Genomic DNA, 20,424 nt, shown 5'->3' on the forward strand with positions numbered 1-20,424 from the left:
AATTATATATATATATTTTTTCCCCATCTGCTCTTACAGCATCAGGAAGAATGCAAATAGGCTGTACAAATCCAGCCTGGAGTGTGAGGGAATCCTGCTCCGCTCCTGCAAATGCTGTGCAGCACATCAGGAAATACACCAGGGCAAGCTGATGAACTTCCACAAGAGACAGATCCTCCTCTGTGAACATTAAGATTGGAAGCAGATACTTCAGTGCCATATGACAGAAAAGCCAGAGAAAACAGAAAAGCCTTTCTGGCTTTTTGGTTGTAACTCACCTTTCTGGGCACTGAGTTTCCCAACACACCAGCCTGCATCGGAAATATTTTCATATTTGATGTGAACAAAACTTAATCCCTTGACTTGATCAGCTTCTGTGAGCATCCTCAGCTTTCTGGCATTTCAGCTGGAATTGTTCCTCTTAAAATCATGCCTAAGAGTGTTGATGAAGTCACTCAAGAAGTTTGAAAATGCACAAAACTTGAGGCAAAAGACAAGCAGAGAAAGCCTTTTTTGGTTTTGGACAGTCCAAGATAAGGCATAAGCTACGCACTCAACCTGAAAGTTTACACTTTGGTGATGAAGTCATAGGATTACTAGACAGAGGGGTGGAAAAAAGGATTTTGAAATGAATTAACCTTATATGGTGATAGCAAGTGGATACTTGGGGTTTTTTGTCCGTGTCAGTTCAAACTGTAGCATTCGGCTACACTGCTGATGGACACGAGGGGGCACCCAAGGAAATGAAATCGTCGAGGAGCTGCAGTTCTCCCAAAGTTTCAGGCTGGTTTTCCATCTGTTTTCCTTTTTTTTTTTTTTTTTTTTTTTTTTGGGGTTTGTGTATTTTGTAATTATTTCCTCACATTGTTTTCATGACGCTCATCAATGAATGATAACTGAAAAAGGTTTGAGGGGAACATTCCAAGAAGAAAAGATTTTGACATCTACTAAATCACATCATTGCTGACCAGATCTAGCACTTGATGGCTCAGCTTTATTCCTGAGTGTGTGGCAGAGACCCCCTGGCTTCTTCCCAGGTTCTGTGCCTGGTACAACTCATAGTACATGAGGATAGCAGAAAGCACAAATTCTGTCACTTAGAAAATCTGCTGAGAAATTAGCAGAGGAAAAGTCCAAAGGTATTGAGCACAAAGATCCAGCAGCTACCACCACTTGAGGAAGTCTCTCATAAGCTGGAAGCTGTGAGCAGCTATTTTGCTCTGAACATCTGCCCCTGCCAACACACCACTTGAAGATGCATGACTTGTCAGTAGGTGCTTTTAAGAAGGATGTAAGCAAAGTAAAAATAGATGTGTCCTCCTGGTTTCTAGCAATCTGCAACTTAAGGATTCACCAGCTGAAGACTTATACACACTAGCAGACTTTTTATCTCTTTAATCAATTTTTTTGTCTGTGTATGTTTTCAAGAACTACAACATCTGGTGCTTTGAGGTGTATCACAATATAGCTGGGTAGCAAGGGAAAAAGTTTAAAAATGGCCAAAACATTTTACTTGGCAATCCTGTTCTTGTGCTACAGTCAGTGGTGAAAAGTTGCTCCCATCACACTTCTTTCACATCACGTGGGACTTTTTACTCCTGTTTATAGCTTCCCTCAATCATGATCACTTCACAAGAGCATCTCTTTCTCCAGATAAATAATGTGATGCTGATCAGACAGTCCTAACACAAAATAATCTGTTCAAGGAGTGATTTAACAGGAAGCCCTTTTAGTGAAACATTGGTTATATGCTGCACTGAATAACTGCAGGCCTCCATCACTGGGGGTTATAAACACAGGCAAATAGTCTTGTAAAAATGCAATTCTGATTGTCTGCAGCTCTTGTATTCTGAAGAAAAATATTATTTATTATAACACTAAGGGATTCATCACTCACCATCAGAGAACCATTCCAGTCAGCCAACTGCCTGTTTAAGCAACTGTCTGCATAAGGAAATGGTACTGAAATGAGGAAATTCCAGGTTACAGGTCTCATTTTTGTGTGTACACTTGATACTTCGATGCAGATATGTCTTCTGTACAGGCTAAAATGAGGCCTTCACTAAATATTGATATTCATGTGCAAGGGCAAAAAACAGAGACTTGACACTGAATGGTTCTGCATGCTCAAACACAGAAGCAAACCACAGATCTCACAGAGTGTTCCTATTGTTTTCCCAAATTTGGAACAGAAAGCCAGAAATTCAGACTAAATGATCTGGAAGCATCAAAAACTAAATATGAGCCTCCTTTAGTTCTGAAGAATAAGTTTGAAAAAATAGCTGTGTAGTGGTTGATTATCTGCTTTAGCATTGAGGTAAATTCAATGCAGTAAATTCAGTGCAATTAAAAAGTATATATACTATAAACTCTGTAAAGTACCTAAGATAGTGCTGACCATTTCTAAATTATACCTGGCAAGTTGCAAATAGGATTAGGAGAAAAGACAGCCACTTAAACAGAAGCTCACTAGCATTGAGTCAGAACATTATAAACCCTGCTGTCACCAGGCAGTATTAATAATTAAACTCTCTTTATTGGCATTTCTTAGGCAGAAGTCTGCCATGATCAGAATGAGTGTGCTGGCATCGAAGGAGAGCATGCCAGTCAAGTGTTATGGAAGACCATGAAATGCCTGTGTGTCAACATAGACTCAAAAGTGTGTATTTTTTAATGTCATGAGCCCTTTGGCCATCAGGGGCTCCCTTCAGACTGAAATCTGCAGTGATAAGAGAACATTGCTGCAGCCACACTCAAGCCTCTCCTGCCAGCATGGAGGAGAGGCTGGAAGCAGGATAAGGTCACAGTGTCCTCCTTCCCACAACCCCTTAGCACTGGGGAAAGTTATGGTGGAGCAAGGAGCTTGGGTGAGTACAGGCTGGCCTGTGGGTGAGGCCACTTCTTGCCCTTTGGGTCATAGAGGGCATCAAAGTATTGTCCTTTGAATGAGCCATGTGTCATTGCCTGCTTTTCTGACAGGAGAATCCCAGTGCCTCAAATATGCCAAAGTTATCCAAGTGCCAAAGAAACCATCAGTCAAAACTGCAAGTTGCTGTCTACTGTCTAAAACTATCAGCAGGCAAAATAAAAACACCATTCAACTTAGAGAAGTCACAGTGTAATAATTTCCTGTCACTGGAGAATTTTCAAGAATTTGGCAGATTTCCTGGTTTGAATTAGTTGAATAAATTAGACAAGTAACATTTTTCAGAGGGCAGACATAAAAATGTCTTGAGTAAATCAAGTTGTTCCATACCAGTAAATTGAGTCAGCTTAAATTAAAAAAAAAAAAAGAAGAAGAAAAGAAAATCACTTATATTTTCTTTAAGTGTGGAGTTATCAAAGGGAAAATCTGAGTCAATTTTCAAAATGAGACATTTATCATCAGCTTAGGTCTCCATGAATGTATTTTGTTTAAGTTATAAAATAGTTGAAGAGCAAAATTTTAGTACTGTGCAAGCACATTTTTCCTTCCTCAATCTTACCCCAGGGTGGGAAGTTTCTTAAACAGGATCCATCCCCAAAGAGGCAATCTTGCCATTTCTTCAGAAAAAAAAGACCACATCAGTAGCACAAAGGGGGAATGCTGTCACCACAGCCATGCCAATCTCAATCTCAAAAAGAGCTGCAATCATCTCTCTCCTCTGTATTTTACAGTTCACCTTAACTAGTTGGGAATTGGGAGCCATAGAACTGATAGTGTGAGTGAGAGACAGGTCTGTTGGTTCACATCTCTTGGCTCTCTGTTTCCAGGTGCTGCAGATTCACACTGCCACCTGTGCCCATTAAAATCACAGTTTTGTGTTCTTCTTCCCCATCTCATGAGTTAAAAATGTATTTTTTTTTCTGTAAATTAAAAGTGGGAATCTGATATAACAATATGCCAGTAAGATCTGGAGCCTTTGGTTTGCCCTTCCATTGTCTGTGCTTCAATCAGTCAGCTCACACCAAGATTATAAAAAACCTGACCCAGGAGTTTACAGTCTGGAGCCCAAATTGAACAGAGCAGTCAGCAGATTATGTATTCGAGCGGACAATGAGGTCTTCAGTCCCTTTTTGCACCAGTTTTCATTGCAGGGGTTATGTTTGTATCATATTGCTGAGAATTACACAAAACCATTATTTTTGAAACGAGTACAGTAGACAACAATGTTGTCAATAATGCAAGTTGTTAGTAAAGTGTCTATAGCAGCATGAGAAGTATTTCAGAGAGCTCTTAGAATGTTTAATTCCACATCCACATGCATGCAACATTTCAGAAAATGTAGAGCTTAACTACTATATGTTTTCCTTTGGAAGGGAAAGCTAGAAAAGAACATTCCCATACATTTTCTACTCATGATATTTTACATATGGAAAGCCCCTACTGAAAGGGCCTTTATATGTGATGTCAGTAGAAAGGATGTCCAAAAAAAGAATAAAATTATAGTGCTGGCATTTCTAACAAATAAACTATCTTCCCTTCCTAGTTTATCCCATTCTAAACAGTAACTGTGGAACTTTCTTCCTAATAAAGCTTTAGAGCTACTACCATGACTTCTCACCCATGCTGCAGAAATACTATCCAGATGACCAAAGATTTTGTAATGCAGCAAGCTGCAACAAAGATCCAGCTGAAACAGCAATTTAGTGGACTGAGAGCAAAACCAAATTATTTTTATGGCATATAAAATTATGAGGAGCCTTTCCCAACATATACCATGACTAATGATCATCAGCCTCTACAACAATGACACTTTAGCCACTCCCTCTGTGGTCACCTTTCATTTGCAATCACCAAGTCTGCTAAAAACAAGAGGAGAAATTGCAGTTTAAAAGTGAGATTTTATCAGCTCTCTCAGACAGAACCAGATTGGGAAAGAAGAGAGAAAGAAAACTTCCTCTCATAATTTAAGGGGTAAATTAGCAACTAATAAACATTCTAATTTAATAAGTGCACATATCCTGCTGACAAATTTTCTTTTGAATAACAGAACTGAAAGGTTGATGTGGTGTTTTGATTTTGGTTTGGTTTGATTTTTTCCAAAGACTAAAAGCAAATCCAACAATAAAATTATAGCAATCATGAAAAAAAAAAATTGAGCTATGTGCACATAAAGTATAAACTGGGAAATCACAAGGCAAATATTCATTTTCCCGTCTGGAAATAAATCCTAACCTGCTGATTTATGTTCCCTCCACACCATTTTTCACTCAGTGAAAACAGCACTGGCCTGCATTGAGAATTCTCTTGAAAAGCCCATGAACCTTGAGCAGCATTGCTGAAATCCTGCATTTCTGCCATAACAGGCCTGGCAGCCTGGACAGAGCTGATGTAACTGGCTCCAGACATGTATTCTCCACATCAACAGAGCTTTACTCTGCTGTGCTGCCATGGGGCACAGCTTGCCCTGGGTCCCCTGCATGTCTTCATTGACCCAATCCAATCCAGCAACTTCTGGGATTGAAGGTGAGACTTTTCCAGCCAAACTCCTCTGCAGATGAGCTCATAGCACACGCTCTGAGGTGCCAGGCCATGGCCTCTCTCCTTCTGTACCTCTGGCCTCCTGCCCCACGATCCATGGACAGCTACCTCTGCACTACAGGGTCTTGGAGGGAAAGCCAGGGCGCCATCTCACTCCATGCAATTCCATTGGGTAGCTCATGCATGGTTTTCAGCCTCTAATTTGCCACAGGATCATGACCCATCAGAGTTTTCCACCATCCACAACGCTGCCACTTCAGCCTGTCACTGCCACATAATCCCCTCTAGGTGACATTTCCTCCTGGGTGTAAGAGGTTTTCTACTAGAAAAGGTCCTGAGAGACCAAAATGACAAAAACTAACCAGCCCTGGGGAGGTCTGAGAGAGCAGCAAAGTCCTGATCAGGACATTCACCAATATAACACTGTTGAGTCTTCTGGGAAAACTTCATCAGAATGGGAATCTTAATGTAAACAAATGACTACTTCTGGATTCTTCCAGCCCAGCAGGCCAGAACAGGTAAATATCTACTATCTCAGCATTCCAGCAACTATTAGAAATAAACAGATAGGTTTAAATCATGCTTAATAATTAACAGTAAGGAAGGGTGTTTCAGCTATTTTGTTAATCAACAGGTGCTAAAGGAATACGACCTTTTGGTGGCAAAGTTTGGCATAACAATCAAATTTTTCCATGACACACACTAGAAAGCACAGAAACACAATCAGCAAGACCACTTTCTTGCTTCAAGTCTCAGTATTTGAACAAATGAGTCACTGATACATGCTTGAGATATTCCTACACTAAAACTAGATTACAAGTCATATGTATGAAATCCACTCCTGTGCTATAAGCTGCCTATGACAGCTTTTCCAAATACTGACCTAGAGAATGTCTGGTATGTTCAGACTGATCTAAGAAGTCTGGATTTTATATTCATGATCCCAGTTTATAAGTGAATGTCACACAAATGGATTTGTCTCAGCACTGATTTGAAGAACTAAGGAAAATGCAGCAACTGAAAAAGCTTGGCTGATCCATTGGCTGAAGAAGCCAAATTTCATCAGATGTATATGATTCCATTGCCCTAGAAAAGGGGAAACATGAATTTTTCTGGCAGCATCTGAGTACAAAATAAAGAGTTCATGACTGAAACTGTTAAATATGCACTATTCATTAGTACATGCAGGGAGAAGTGTAGAAAAGAGCTGTTAGAGCGGCTCTAATGACTAAGATAAGGGTCTAAGATTCAGGAAAGCTGAATAAAATTGCAGGCTCTGACACAGACTTTCTTTATGACCTTGGGCTGCTCACCAGATGCTGCCAACCCCAGGTTACCCAGCTATACACTGAAGATATGTTTAGTTCAAGACCCCCACTCCATGTTGGTTGGTTCTCCTATATTGTTACACAGACGACATGGACCAAGAGGGAGATTTCTTTGACCATGAAGGAAGGAAGGGATGAGGTGTAAGAATCCTCTCAGAGTTTAATGTGATTTGATCCAAGAAACAAGCAAATCACAGCTCTGGCAAGCCTGGGGGCTGAAGGAGAGGTTTCATCCATGCAGGTGGCATGGAATTGGAGCTGAGGGACATTAGCACTGTAGGGATGACAGATCCACCTGGGAGGAGGGTGTAGGTTTTACTATCAAAGCCAAAATAATCTCATTTGACTTAAATAGAGCTACAATGATTTGTACTAGAAAAACAGCTGGTTCTGAAACCAAAATAGCTCCTTAGTCAAGGGCATATTCCAGGGCTTGAATCATCTTTAGCAAAGGAGAGGGGCTCAGTGTCAGAGAGTTTGACAGGGAACATGGGAAAAGCTAACTGACCTTTATGGAGAATGTCAGCAGAGGGAACCAAGGCTTAATCCTCAAAAAGCCCTGAGGTATCACTCTCACTGGTGCCAGGAAATTTCTGCCACTCTAAACAGGCAGGCACACTTACCAGCAGAGCATACAGGTCCAGATGCTGTGTGTGCCTTGATTATTGTATAATATTACCAAATGGGATTTTTTTAAACCTTTAAAATGCCCTGCTCAAAGAAATCCAGCTTCATTTTTCAGAGGTCAGTGAAAGGACCAGCTCATTTCTTTGACATAAATATTAACTGAGGCTGTTAAATCTGCTCTCTCACAGAATCAATTCTTTCCCAAAGAGAGTAAAATGATATGTTGTCAGACACAATGAATTTCCCTTTTGCCAAACTGGAATACCATCACTAAAGCACTGAGTGAATTGATCTGGGATAGCTCAGGAAGTACCTTTAAAAAGTGCAGTATCAACAAGCTTTGCCTTGTAAGGGTGAGGAGCCCTTAACATACACAGATCTCCAAATTTCCTATAAACTTACCTGATTCCTTGTAAAACATTTTAATTCTCTTGGCAAAACCACTAAGCCGTTATGGGGATGTCTTGGTGGCTTGCCTTTTTGAGCTCCTTCTGTTTCTTTTCCAGGTAAGAGCAAGTCAAGAATTCAGAGTTCTCTGGTTCTCTGATGTCATCCCTGGACACTTTGCCACTGACAGGCACCAGTTCCTGCATTTTGCTCACCTCTGCAATTGCCATTGCATTGAGAATTATTGACATTGCCACCAGGGGGGCTCTAGCTATGTGAGTATAAATAAACACAGTGCTAGGAAAAGACACTCAAGGATAAATAGCAAAGGTAGTGCATTGTGTGAGACCAAAATAACTCCATGCTGTTCACTGACAGTACCTTCCCCTGGCTGTCATGTACTGGCTATTTCCAGCCAGGGCCCTTGTCTTCTCCTGAAAGGCAAAAAGCATGTGTGGCTTCAGAAGCCATGGGGCTCCTCTCTGTCCCTCCAAGATGGTGACACTGAGAGCCTGGGACCCACTTATGAGTACACTGCCAGTAGCAGTGCTGCATATCCAACTTCTGCCACATTCTGAGGGCTGTGAAGATCCCAGGTAAATTACCAGCACCTGTATGGACTCTTCTCTCTCTCCCTCCCTTGCACTCACAGGGTCCCTTCAGCAGCTCCCTCTGGCAGGGTCCAGACTGGGGCTTTCACCCATGCTCTGTACCCCCAGAGGAGGCTTATGGATGGCACAAGGGAGCTAAAACATACAAATGATCTCATTGAGAGGCAGAAGCATCACAGAAAGATTTGGGCTAAGTCAATTGTGTATGTTCCCTCAATGTATCTCACCAATCTGAGTGAGAAGGGTGGGTGCTTGAGGCTGTGAGGAGAGAGAAGGATGCAACAGGTCCACAATGTCCATGTTATGATGCAGTGGGGGGCTTGAGTGAGAGCCAGGGGTCTGTTCTGCAAACTGGACCAATTAAATACCAATTTGATCCTACACTAATGGATGTTGAAAGAGCCACACTCCTGGCATGTGACACCATTGATATTAATTCATCAAGGATGAGCTTGGCTTGGATGAGAACCACAGAGAAGTATTTTGTCAAAATACAATACATGGACAATGGAACTGACAAAGATTCATATTTAGAACTCATTGGAAAGCTAAAACAATGTTTTGGCATTTATATTGGTGATTGTAAATGTCTTCTTAGCACTTGAATTATGTTATTTTACTCTACGTAGTTACTATTCCACTGATTCATTTTTTCTTTGTTTGTTCTATTTTAAAGTAGAACATTCTGGAGAAAACCAGAACTCAAAGCCAATTCATCTGTTTTGCTCACCCTGGTACAGCGATGTTTATTTTGAAAGGAATCTGTTAATGATCTTTTCCAATTACAAAATAATGAAAGAAAGACAATTCTTATCCTGCATTAGTTATTGCATTACATGTAAGTCCTTTTAAGCAGTAAATTCTTCATTATATTAAAGCTAGATTCCTGGATTTTTACCTGACTTCTCTGCTTTGCTACCAACCTTCTGCTCAGTGTAGTACATCAGCTTTCCCTTTGAAGAGAATGTTCCCTCTTTAGTGGTATTCTAGTCACAACAGTCAGGTATTACAGACTGTGAAGGGAAGGTCAAAAATCAAAAAATAATATAGTTCTACTCATGCCAAGGGGATAGTGACACAGCAATCAAGCCCTGTTTGGAAATGAAATTAGAATAGCACAGAAAGCAATTATTTTAATGCAGATATGCTCTCAGCTAGGTTTCTCACCTTTCTGTAGTCACAAAACTTCTGCTGAAAAATTATACCTGGACATTTGGGCTGTCATTAACCAATAGTTCAGACTCAACATTAAGAAGAAATACTACTCTTCAAAGAGATGATCCAAATTGTCTATTTAATTTCTAATAGGGACATGCAACTTTGCTTAAAGTTACATCCTCACTACAACATTAAGCTCAGTTCTTATTGGGTTTTGCTCCACCAGATTTCATCATCCACAGAGATGGGTCAGAAATACTGTGAGTTTTGCTCCAGGACATTCATGGCTCCATGTACTTAGTCAGCAGGGGATGCAGTGTCTTGCTTGTCCAGATACACATCTGCTGCTTCAGGCCTGGAAAATCTGTTCGTGCTTCCAGCCAGAAGTCTCCAGAGGATTAAGTAGCCTCCAGCAAAACTCTTCTGCAATAGTGTTGAAATAAAAAATGTTAACATGTCCAAAACACTGATTAAACCCAAATTAATCCTGAAGCTGTTATGGCAGCCCTTCTGTGCATATGAACCTGCTGAACCAGCAACTGTGCAACATCTGAAGCAGCAGCCATTCATGGACAAAGTAAAAGCATAACAAGAAATCCAAGATCTGCTTGGGGTGTGTTTCAGAGAGCTTGTCTGCTGCTAACTCCTAAATAGCAAGTCCTTCAGTGCACTCTGCTGCTATTGTAACCTCTGCCAGCTCAGTGAGACAAGAACAGATCCACTGTCAGCAGCCACAGTTGATCATGTTGATGTAAATTCAGTTTCAGAGAGGTCTCAGCCCACCCAGGACTCATGAAGTCCTTCACCAGGACCTTGAGCACTGGGATGTTGAGGCCAGGAAGTCCTGCAGCTCCTACAGCACACCTGAAGGGTGGCAGATTAGAGTGGAGCAGCAGAGAGTGCTGCTAAACCCTGTAATCCTCACAACCACAGGTTAGAGACCTTCCTGGCTGCTCTGGTTCCTGGACCACTACTACCACCACCCTCTCATTTAGATTCCCATGTCACATGGTGATTTGGGGGCTCTGTGGCATTTAGGACATGCTGCATTCAACATTGCACAATTTAAGGCACATTTCCAGGGAATTCAGCAGTGGAATTTTCTTGGTCTTCTTTTCATTACTAATGTACCTGTAGAAGCCCTCCTCCTCCTAAAATGCACATATCCCATCACAGCACTTCAGCTCTCACAGTGTCTAAGTACAAAGGAGCAATGAGTGGGTCAGTACCCTGCCTACCCAGGTCTGAAACACTGGGAATACTCTGTCTCCCAATGCAGTCAATATGGAGATCCAGGCATTGCCTCAATGTGACTTGCTGGAACACCTAAATTAGATGGTGTACCTTCATCTCTTGATTATTGCTCTGAAAAATGATAATAATAGCCTTGGGGCAAGGCTTTAATCCACGTTCCCCACACATCCCATTATAGTTACAAACACGTCATGCATACCCAGTCAGGTTCAGTATAATACTATTCTTTTCCAAGGTAGATGAACAATGGAAGCCCTCTCAAAGATCCAGTTTCCATTTCCTTCACAAAGTCAAGGACTTCCCTGCTTGCCCAGATACAGTCATGGTTTATGTGCTTTTGTTGGCTTCAGATAGGAGAGAAAAAAGGAAGGAGCCAACAGAAGGGAGCCCATTTGAGGTCAGACCTCATCAGGACCAGCAGACTTGGGAATTTGTGTCCAGAAGTGTCTTGTTTGTGTTTGTTTCTGCTGTATTCAAGGAAAGGGGAAAAGACTGTTTATTCTTCTGTAAATAACAAAATCACAGGGAGAAATACACTACATTTACATGATCAATGTCTCTTACAAATAGAAAGGCTGTGACAGGTGACAGCATACTTACAGCCTGTTTCTTGACCCATAGCATGATCTCTTTCACATGGGAGAACAATTAGGGAAAGAACATCTTGAAATTCTTCAAATTGCAGTTTGGTTTCTTTCCTTCAAGCTGTAAAAATCTCACTGCAGATATTTACAATTCAGTTTGAGCCACAGGAGCTGTAACTAGTTTGTGTTTTATCCTTCCAGTGCAGTTTCTTTAAAGGATGAAGGTCTTAGTCCCAGCCAGCACAGGAGCATATATCACCAATATTTGGAAGCAGGAAAATCTAGAAAGGAAATCCAGATTTTAAGGAAATCCAGACTGACAACCTCTCTTCCTGCAGCAAATCACTGCCTGATCCAGTTTCCAGTTTGACTGCTGGAAAAAAAGCAATACAAGCAACACACCCATTCCCAGGTAAGGAGCAAGTGAAGTGATGGTGCAGCTGTGTCTGTACAAAGGAGCTGCTAATGGTCCTCCTTGAGTGGAGGATGGCTGGTTGGTTGGTTGGTTGGTGCAGTTCTGGCTTTGAGAGGGTAAGGGAGACAAACCACAGAATAAACAGGAGCAGTAAGAAGCATCTTTAGAGCTCTGTCAAAGAGTGCTTTGTCTTATCTGTGAGGGGAACTAAATGCATGAGCTAAAAAATATTTTTCCCCCAGGCAGAGAGGAAACACTGGCAGGATCAGGAAACACGATGGCATCTTTAACTGCTGCAGCACCCAGTGAGTCCCCATTTTTAGGGACAAAAGCCACATTCCTTAACACATATAGAAGTGTTAGTTCAGTGATCTCACAAGAGCTTAGCACTACTAAAATGTCTCTGTGATTACAAGCAAAAATAGACAAATACTGTTATTTTGCTGATGAAATGCTGGTTTTGGCTTGCACAGAAAAATGTGCTGTTCAGACTACCTTGGTATTCCATGTATATTAGGTAGTGGCCCCTAACAGGACAAGAAGAACAGTCTGAACCAGACAGACTGGAGACAGGGAACCTGCAGGACCTCCAGGTCTTGCCATGCTGGCTCACAGAGAACCTGCTGAGCACAGTGGGTGCTGCCTTCATAGGCTGCTGCTCCAAACCCACCTGCAGTACAAGTAAAATGGATGTGAGCTCACTTCACTTTTTTTCATACCTCAAGACACCCAACTACACATGATGGCCACCCCAAATCCAGCTGACCTCCCTTGCTACACTGCCCCCTTTCTCACAGCTGCAAAGTCTGAAACTCCCAAGGACAGAGTTTCCGTAATTAATCATCAGGCAGATTTTTTTTTTCCTTTTCTCTGTCTCTTTTTCCATTTCTGAGTTGCAATATCTCCTGCCAATGTTCAGCTTGGAATGAATTTCTACAACAGAGCCATATAACTTCTGAAAATAGATACTTACACTGGAAAGCCTGACACACCCTTTATGGAGCCTGTGAGTGGCAGAACCATAATCAAAAGATAGTCAAGACACCAGGTCGTGCTAGCAGCATTCAATTAGGCTCTGAGCAAAGCAGCCCTAAGAGAAGAAAGTAAATGGGAACTCTGTAAACGCCCCCAGGCTCTTTTCATCACGCAGAGGCATTTCAGTTCGTTCTCTTTAGGGTGACCCTAACTCAGGAGAGTTATTCCAATACAGCTGGTACGTTCAGAACTCCTTGAAAAATAAAAATTCTCAGAAGCAGCCAACTGTCGTGATTTCCTGATATGAAACTGCGTGTAAAACCTATGGGGGAAAGAAGCCAGGAGTCATATGATACGTCTGAGCTCTGCCTATCATTAGCAAGGGTGGGTTTTTCAGGATAAAATTCTCCTGGGCCAAATAACAGGAGAGTGATAAATAAAGCTTGTCAAGTGCCCTTTCTGACTCACTCTCTCCTGCTCAAGGGTGACTCACTGTCATGTGTGAAAGGCTGCCAGGTCCTCCTTACATGCTGAAACAAGCATGGGTTCTGTGTTAGACACACATAACCTCAGAAAAAGCAGACACTTGCTGCTGAGAAGGCAGCCCTGGAAAGGACTCTGCTGACTAAAGGACCTGAACTTCAAGGTATTTCTCAACCCTTTCTGAAAAGTTCAAGGTTGTTGTTAGATTACCAGAGAAAACTTAGATGCAAAGCCATGGCTGAGGACTTGGCTGGTGAGAGCAGTGTTTAAAACATGGCTTACTAGGACCATGAAGGTTTACCAGGTAACTCCTATGCAGTGAGGCAGCCAGCACGTTCTAGGTGCAGACAGAAGTAACCGAGACCCTGCCTGGACTAGAGCTGCCTTTTGTCCAAGGAAAATGGCATGAAAAAAAGCAGTCCATTGTTGTTCACTATTTCATGGGGCTACTCCCTCAAGGAGCTTGTGAGGAGCCTGCCTTGAATCTGCAGAGGGGCAACCAAAGCACGTTGAACATCGTCTCTGGGTGTGAGTACTCACTGAGTGTTCCTGAGCAGCACCAGGAGCTGCTCAGCGCTCCCTCCTCTCTGCACTGACAAGGACCTTGCAGGTAAGTGCACAAAAAGCTTGTTTGCACCCAGGAGCTATACTGCCTACGTGAGTGTGTGCTCCACCCTTTGGTCTCCTCCTGTCATCCCGGGCCCACCACCGGCCAAGTGCGCAACTCTGTGAAATCTCTGCCCCAGGCACTAATAACAAATCCCAGTTATTAGCACATACCACAGTCTGCATTGCCCTGCAGACAGGTGGCAAAGGACACCTTGCCCTTGAACCTTTGGAAGGCTCCATGCACTGTCTGTTGCCGCGCTGTGACACAGCAAGGTGCTTCTGCAAGGACAAGCCTGCTGGGATGTCAGCCCACAGGTCCCAGAGGGCCCTGTGCTGCAGCTAGAGGGACACAGCTGCACCTGTCCTGTGGCACACAGAGGACTCCCTAATGCAGGAGCTGACAGGTTTCTCCCAGGACTAAGAGGGGAAGATGTTCCCTAGCCTTTCTCAGCTCCAGGTATTGGCCAACATCTTTCTGCATCACATAGGGAAACCATGCTGCCACAGGGCAGTGACAGCACAGCTGCCTCCTGCATGTCCCACCAGGTGTGCACCATCCAGGAGTCACCCATGCAGCTGGGAAAGCCACTCACACGTGCTTTGGCCCAGAAAAATTGCAGCTGAAGCCCCATCTTAAGGTCTCACTGTTGGAGTCCTGGATGCTGAGAATTTTAAACTTTCTGTGCTGAAGGGAACAGACCCGCCAGAAAATACTGTATTTGACCTGAGGCTGTGGAGAAGGCTTCCAAAATTGATTAACAGCACTGGGATTATGGGTGTGTAGTTTGATTGGAAGTGTGTAATATCACTGGGTGGAAGATTTAGAGTTTAAGGTTTTAGAATATAGCAATATACATGGGGCAAGATGGAGGTTTTAGGGCAGTGGCTGGTTGTTCTTCTTTCCCTTCTTCTTCCTTCTTCATGGGTGGTATTTTGTAATTGGACAGAAAAGTCCCCATTGCAGACTTGGAGTAATTAGTTATTGGGTTAAAAGTGAAAATAATTTCGGTGTCATTTCTCAATTGGATAGTTTAGCCTTAAAAGACCTTGTAACAAGAGATTGTTAGCCATTTTGTAGCTTGTTAGTAGAATGCTGTAAAACTCACCACTTGTAATATAGATAAGAAATAGTAAACACCTAAGCCTGAATGTGAAATATTGTCTCAAGAGCTTCAATCCTGACTTGACAGAGGAAGAAAAAAGAAGCCAAAAACCAGCATCTCACCACCTATTTTTCAGATCATATGATTGCTAACCTGTCTGCCTGGAATGAAGGTGTAACCTAGAAATGTTAGTTTTGAATAGAATCACAGAATGGTTTGGGTTGGAAGGGACCTTAAAGATCATCTAGTTCCAACTCCCCTGCCAAGGGCAAGGACACCTTGCACTACACCAGGTTGCTCGGAGAATAAAGAGTGAACCATCATTTATTTGAGGAAGATATAGAAGCCACACACAGTTCTAAATATATCTTTTATACTTATTCTTCTCTGGAAGAAGGTTTCCATCCCCTAAAATTTCTAGGAGGTCATATTTAAATATTTTTGCTGTGTACCACAATGGATGTCTAATGAAAAGTTTAAAGAGAAGCTGCAGGCCACAGCAGCCTCCTCCAATGGTAAAAGGACTCACCTGACACATGGAAAACAAGCCTAGGCCACAATGCTACTTAGGCATTTAATACCACATGTGCCAGTCTAAGTGAGAAGACTAAATATTAGCTGTGAACCTGCACTCCAGGTGTCTGTCTCAATCAGGCAGTGCAGGGCCATCCCACAGAAGTGATCCAGTCCCTGGGCTATTGGCTACTCCAGAAGAAGTACATTTGTCATCATAATTGTGCTGCAAATTTTCATCCTTTTAAAAACTGAACCACATATTGCAAGGGTAAAATAATTGTATTCTTCTTATTCTGCATTCATATATTTTACTGAAAAACTTCCAAACTGGCACGAATGTGTCAAATTTCTCTTCTTAGCAATGATGAAATATTACACCAGTGGTTTTTTTGACTGTTTAAAAATCCATTATTTTTCCATTTATTTTTATCAGCTATTACCAAGTCAGGATTTCATCCTTGCTAAAATTTCCATGCTAACATTTTAATATTTGGCATGTACAGATAGTTTTATAGATAAAATAGTCATAATTAAGGTTAATTCTATCCAAGGAATAAAAAGAAAGATAGGAAAGAAAATTAAAAAAAAACAACAAGTGAACACAATATATTAGAGATTCTGGAATAGAATAGCTTCCTTCAGAAGAAAAATTTCACCAACTTTTTGGCTCTACTAAGTTATGTATTCTGGTTGTTTTGCTAACTCTTTAGAAAAACAGGGCTGATATTGAAATCAATAATCATATTCATCTGCAGGTGTCAAAGTAGTTGTCAAAATCAGCCAGGAACATAATCTTCTCAAAAATGGCCCCAATGAAGGCATTAAGATGAAGGACCAGGAATTACAGCCTAGATCTCCAGACACCCAGCCCAGTCTCTTGTGTGTCAGACTTCCCCAGCTCTGACAAATGAGTTGGGCATCTTAAGCTGCAATTTCAAAGTGATTTACTGAGCAAAGTGAAACCGTGCTGTCCCACAGACACCACTGCTGCCAGCTGCTCTGACTGCAGCCACCTTCTGCCATTGCTCTCTGGAGCACAGCGCTGCCACTGCTCAGCCTTTCTCTGGGCCTTCTCAGGGGGGCAAACTGAAGTCATCTGTCAGGGTAGAGGAACCACTCATCTTTGTTCTTGTTCTTCCTCTTCTTCTTCTCCTCCACTGTCCCATGGGGTGTGTGCATCCAGGATTTTAACTCACTACAATGAGCTCCAGTGGTGTGCCCTGTTAGAAAATATCATGTTAATCTGCTTGACACAATGAAGAAAACAGGAGAGAGTGGGACAGGTCTGTAATGTTTCCTAGGAAAACCAGCAAAGAATCTTGCCTTTTTAGCAAAGAATGCCTGCTGTGCCCCAGGGGAAAGCAAATAACCATGCTTGTACCCTCAGCACCTTGAAAACCCCTTGTGTTCATGTCTGGAGTGAGCATGCACACAGCATGGATTGCAGACATCCCACTGAAGCTCCCTGAGAGTTTGGCTCCTCTGCATACCAATTAAATGACTCTGTGTGTAAAGTATAAAGCCAAGATGCTCAGGATGCACCTGATGATCCCAGAGGATGCACAGAACAATTACAGGAGTGTGTGCAGCAAATTTCACACTCTCAAGAAATACCAGACTCACTGGTCATGTGCTGGAGACATGTCCAAAGGTTTTGTATGTGCAGTGCTGTAGCATTCATGAAGACAATTCTTAATTTCTCATTTCAGGCAAAAGAAGAGTTAAGTCTTAAAGGGAGCTTTCCATACACTTCAACAGAGCAAAACTGATTTACTGATAACTCAGTAGTCCTGAGTTTTACTGCATTTAAAAGTACTGCAGTGATACTGCTGTTAACCACAGCTGGATGGGAAATGGAATTCCTCTCCTGTGGCATATCCAGGCTTGAAAGATTTTGTGTTTATCATGAATCAGGAGAAAAGGTTCTGTTTCTATTACCATCAAAATTGTAGGTCTAAAGTACAATGTAGTAACAAAATTACTTTTTTGGAATAAAGTATATCAGTAATTTCCAATCAGAACATTATTAAAAACTAAAAGTTAAGAAGACTGAAGAAGTTGGAATGAATCATGAGCAAGGAAACAAACCCCATTTTGATTTTCAGAAGTTTTGATTAATTTCTGCTTAAGCTTATATTAAGGCATATTTCCTTTCCACAGAAAACATATGATTTTTAAGCAAGCACTATGATTGGTGGTAGGTGCTTTGCCATGGGATAACCAAGAGAACTATCTCTGCAAGCTTCAGGCTCTCTCAGGCCTCTCAGAACCCACCCTCCTGTTCCTCCTGTGCAGACCAAATCCTCAGTCCAGTGGCCCCTCTCCCAGTGAGAAAGATTTAGGTTTCATCCTTCCTTAAAGCACTACCAAATCCATGCATGGACCAGTGAAGATTTGAAAGCACTGGTTTTTTAAAGGTGTGCAGACAGATGAAGCTAGAAACAGAGTGAGCTCAGATGGATTCCACCTTGCTCAACTCTGACCAGTTTGGCATAGTCTTGACTAGTCTAACCTGGGATCACCACCCAGTTTCCCTCAATAATCAATGGAAAGAGACTGATGAGATGAGTCACTCTGTGGGGGTTCCTATCACACACATCTCTCTCAAGAGACAACAATTCACCCTTTGGCTGAGCTTCTTTATTCCACAGTGGCTGTTGAGGCAGCTGAAGGCATGGTCTGACTGGACAGAGAGTGTTTAGGCAGCTGCAGGCAGACAAGATGATCCCCACCCTGAATGACAGCATTATTATCAGAGAAAATATCACTACCAAATACCAGCTCATTGCATCTCACCTCCAAGTGTCTGCTTGCTGATTAAAAAAAACAAAATCTGGCTTTTCACTCCTATGTAACATTTGTCATCCCTGGCATAAACTGAATCAGCTCCCTATGAATCTGATCTCTACCAAGTCTGTTCTTGAAAAGATGGCATCACTGGGACTGCTGGGTATCCTTAGAACTAAATCCACAGTTCCACTCTTTCAAGGAAAAGCTTCCCAGTTTATGAAGTACAAAGTATAATTTGGGCCCAGATATTCTGTATTGATTCTGCTGAAGCCCTGCTACCTGGCAAGTCTCACAAATGGCTGCTGGAGTTGTATGTGGCAGGCCAGAGGAGCTTATTGGCATCTAGAAATGTCACCAAGGGCAATGGAAATGAAAGACTCTGTAGGTAAGAAAATTTCTTACCTACAGAGATGAAACAACGAGGCCAATGATGAGAAGAAATCTGTAGAGCAGACTTCCCAGAGGGACCTCAGGCTGTGGTGGGAACTGTCTGGAGTCCAAGAGCCACCAAGGGACTGAAACTCCCCAGCTTAGGGCTCCAAGGGGAAAAGGTTTGGGCTGAAGGGCAAAGGGATGGTATTTTACAGGGACACCCAGGCCCTGGAGGTCAAATTTTATTCTATGCACACTGCCCTACAAATAAACTACTGGGGGAATAAAAAAGGAAAGGAGCATTTGAGTGTATGTGCAAGGCAGGGACATGCTCTGGGCTGACACTCAGGCACGCTCTCTGTTTATCTTTGTGACTTCTTTACCTCAAAGAAGCTCCAATCTTTGTGCAATGATGTTTTTCTCCTAAGGCAGCAAACAAGAGCACAAAATTAATAGCAGCAGTCGTCCTTTCAGTTCTCAGAACAGAGCATTGAATATGACTCATGGGGCTATGCCAAGCTGGCATTCCACCAGGGCAATAAAGTTGTTGCTGGTAGATCCTCATTAGCAGCACGCAGAGACCCACTGGCCAGAGAAAGACAGGACTTCTGCCTTGCCTCTGAAGAAGAAAATGCAAAATATTGTATGGCTGAGTTAATGAAATCTGACAGAGAAGAAAGCTGATTGTGATGAGCAGGCAAGGCTCCCCTGCTATTCTCTCTAGACTGAGCTCTCTGCACGGGCCCCTCAAAAGTGGTCAGCACTGATCTAACCCAGTTCCCACTGAAGTCAATAAAAAACTCTTCCTGACATCACTGGAAGAGCAACAAGCAGAGTTATTGGGGGCAAAAAGCCAGGACAACACTGAGACAATAACCTTGAAAACCAGGAAGGAGGTGCCTGATGCATCTCCAAGAAGAAATGTAAAACATGCCCAAGAACAGCAAAGGGCCTTTGTTAAAGAAGCAGCAATTTGCCCAGTGGAGCCAAAGAGATGCTGTCGCCGCCCTCTTGAGCCCAAGATGGTCACACAGGGCCAAGTGACCGTCCCTCATGGAAGTGGCCATTCAGCAGAGGGTGATGCACATACCCCAGCAGCCACTCTGCTCTCCTGGAGGTGGCACAACTCACCCTCATGGGAATGCAAGCACATTTTCCCTGCTAACCTACGGATCCCCACAAGTCCTGCCAATGCACAGGAAAGCCTGCCTCCACATCAGCTCACCAGCTCCTCATGTGTCCCTTACCTTCCTGATAACATCAAGACCTTGATTTCCAGGTGCCATCACCCCAGAATATCAGTGCAGAGCAGCCCATGAAGATTGTACCTTTCAGCCCTTTAGCTCTATTTACTATCCCTGGACTTCTATTTACTGATTTTTTGATCAAGAAAACCACTTATCTCTATACCTAGTTCCCACCAGCCACAATCCTGCTGATGTTTCACATATATACAAGGGAAAAGTGGCTTGATTGTGCATGTACAGCATGGCCCTTTGCCAAAGAAAACTCCCAAAACAGCTCCAATGATTTGGGTTCCTTATGGATTCTGGTAAAGAACAGCATTCTGTCTTCAGAGTACCAGAGAAGAGACACCTAAAGTGACCCCAGGTACTTAAACCTAACAATGAAACTCAGATTCTCCTTTTAACATTATACAGCTCTTGTGCTGTCTGGGAGCTAAGATCCTATTTTAGCAGAGAAACCTATGTAAAAGTCAGGAACACAAAATAACACTAATAATTAGA

This window comes from Molothrus ater, chromosome 6 (genome assembly GCF_012460135.2).
Source record: "Molothrus ater isolate BHLD 08-10-18 breed brown headed cowbird chromosome 6, BPBGC_Mater_1.1, whole genome shotgun sequence".
In the NCBI taxonomy this organism is placed as follows: Eukaryota; Metazoa; Chordata; class Aves; order Passeriformes; family Icteridae; genus Molothrus; species Molothrus ater.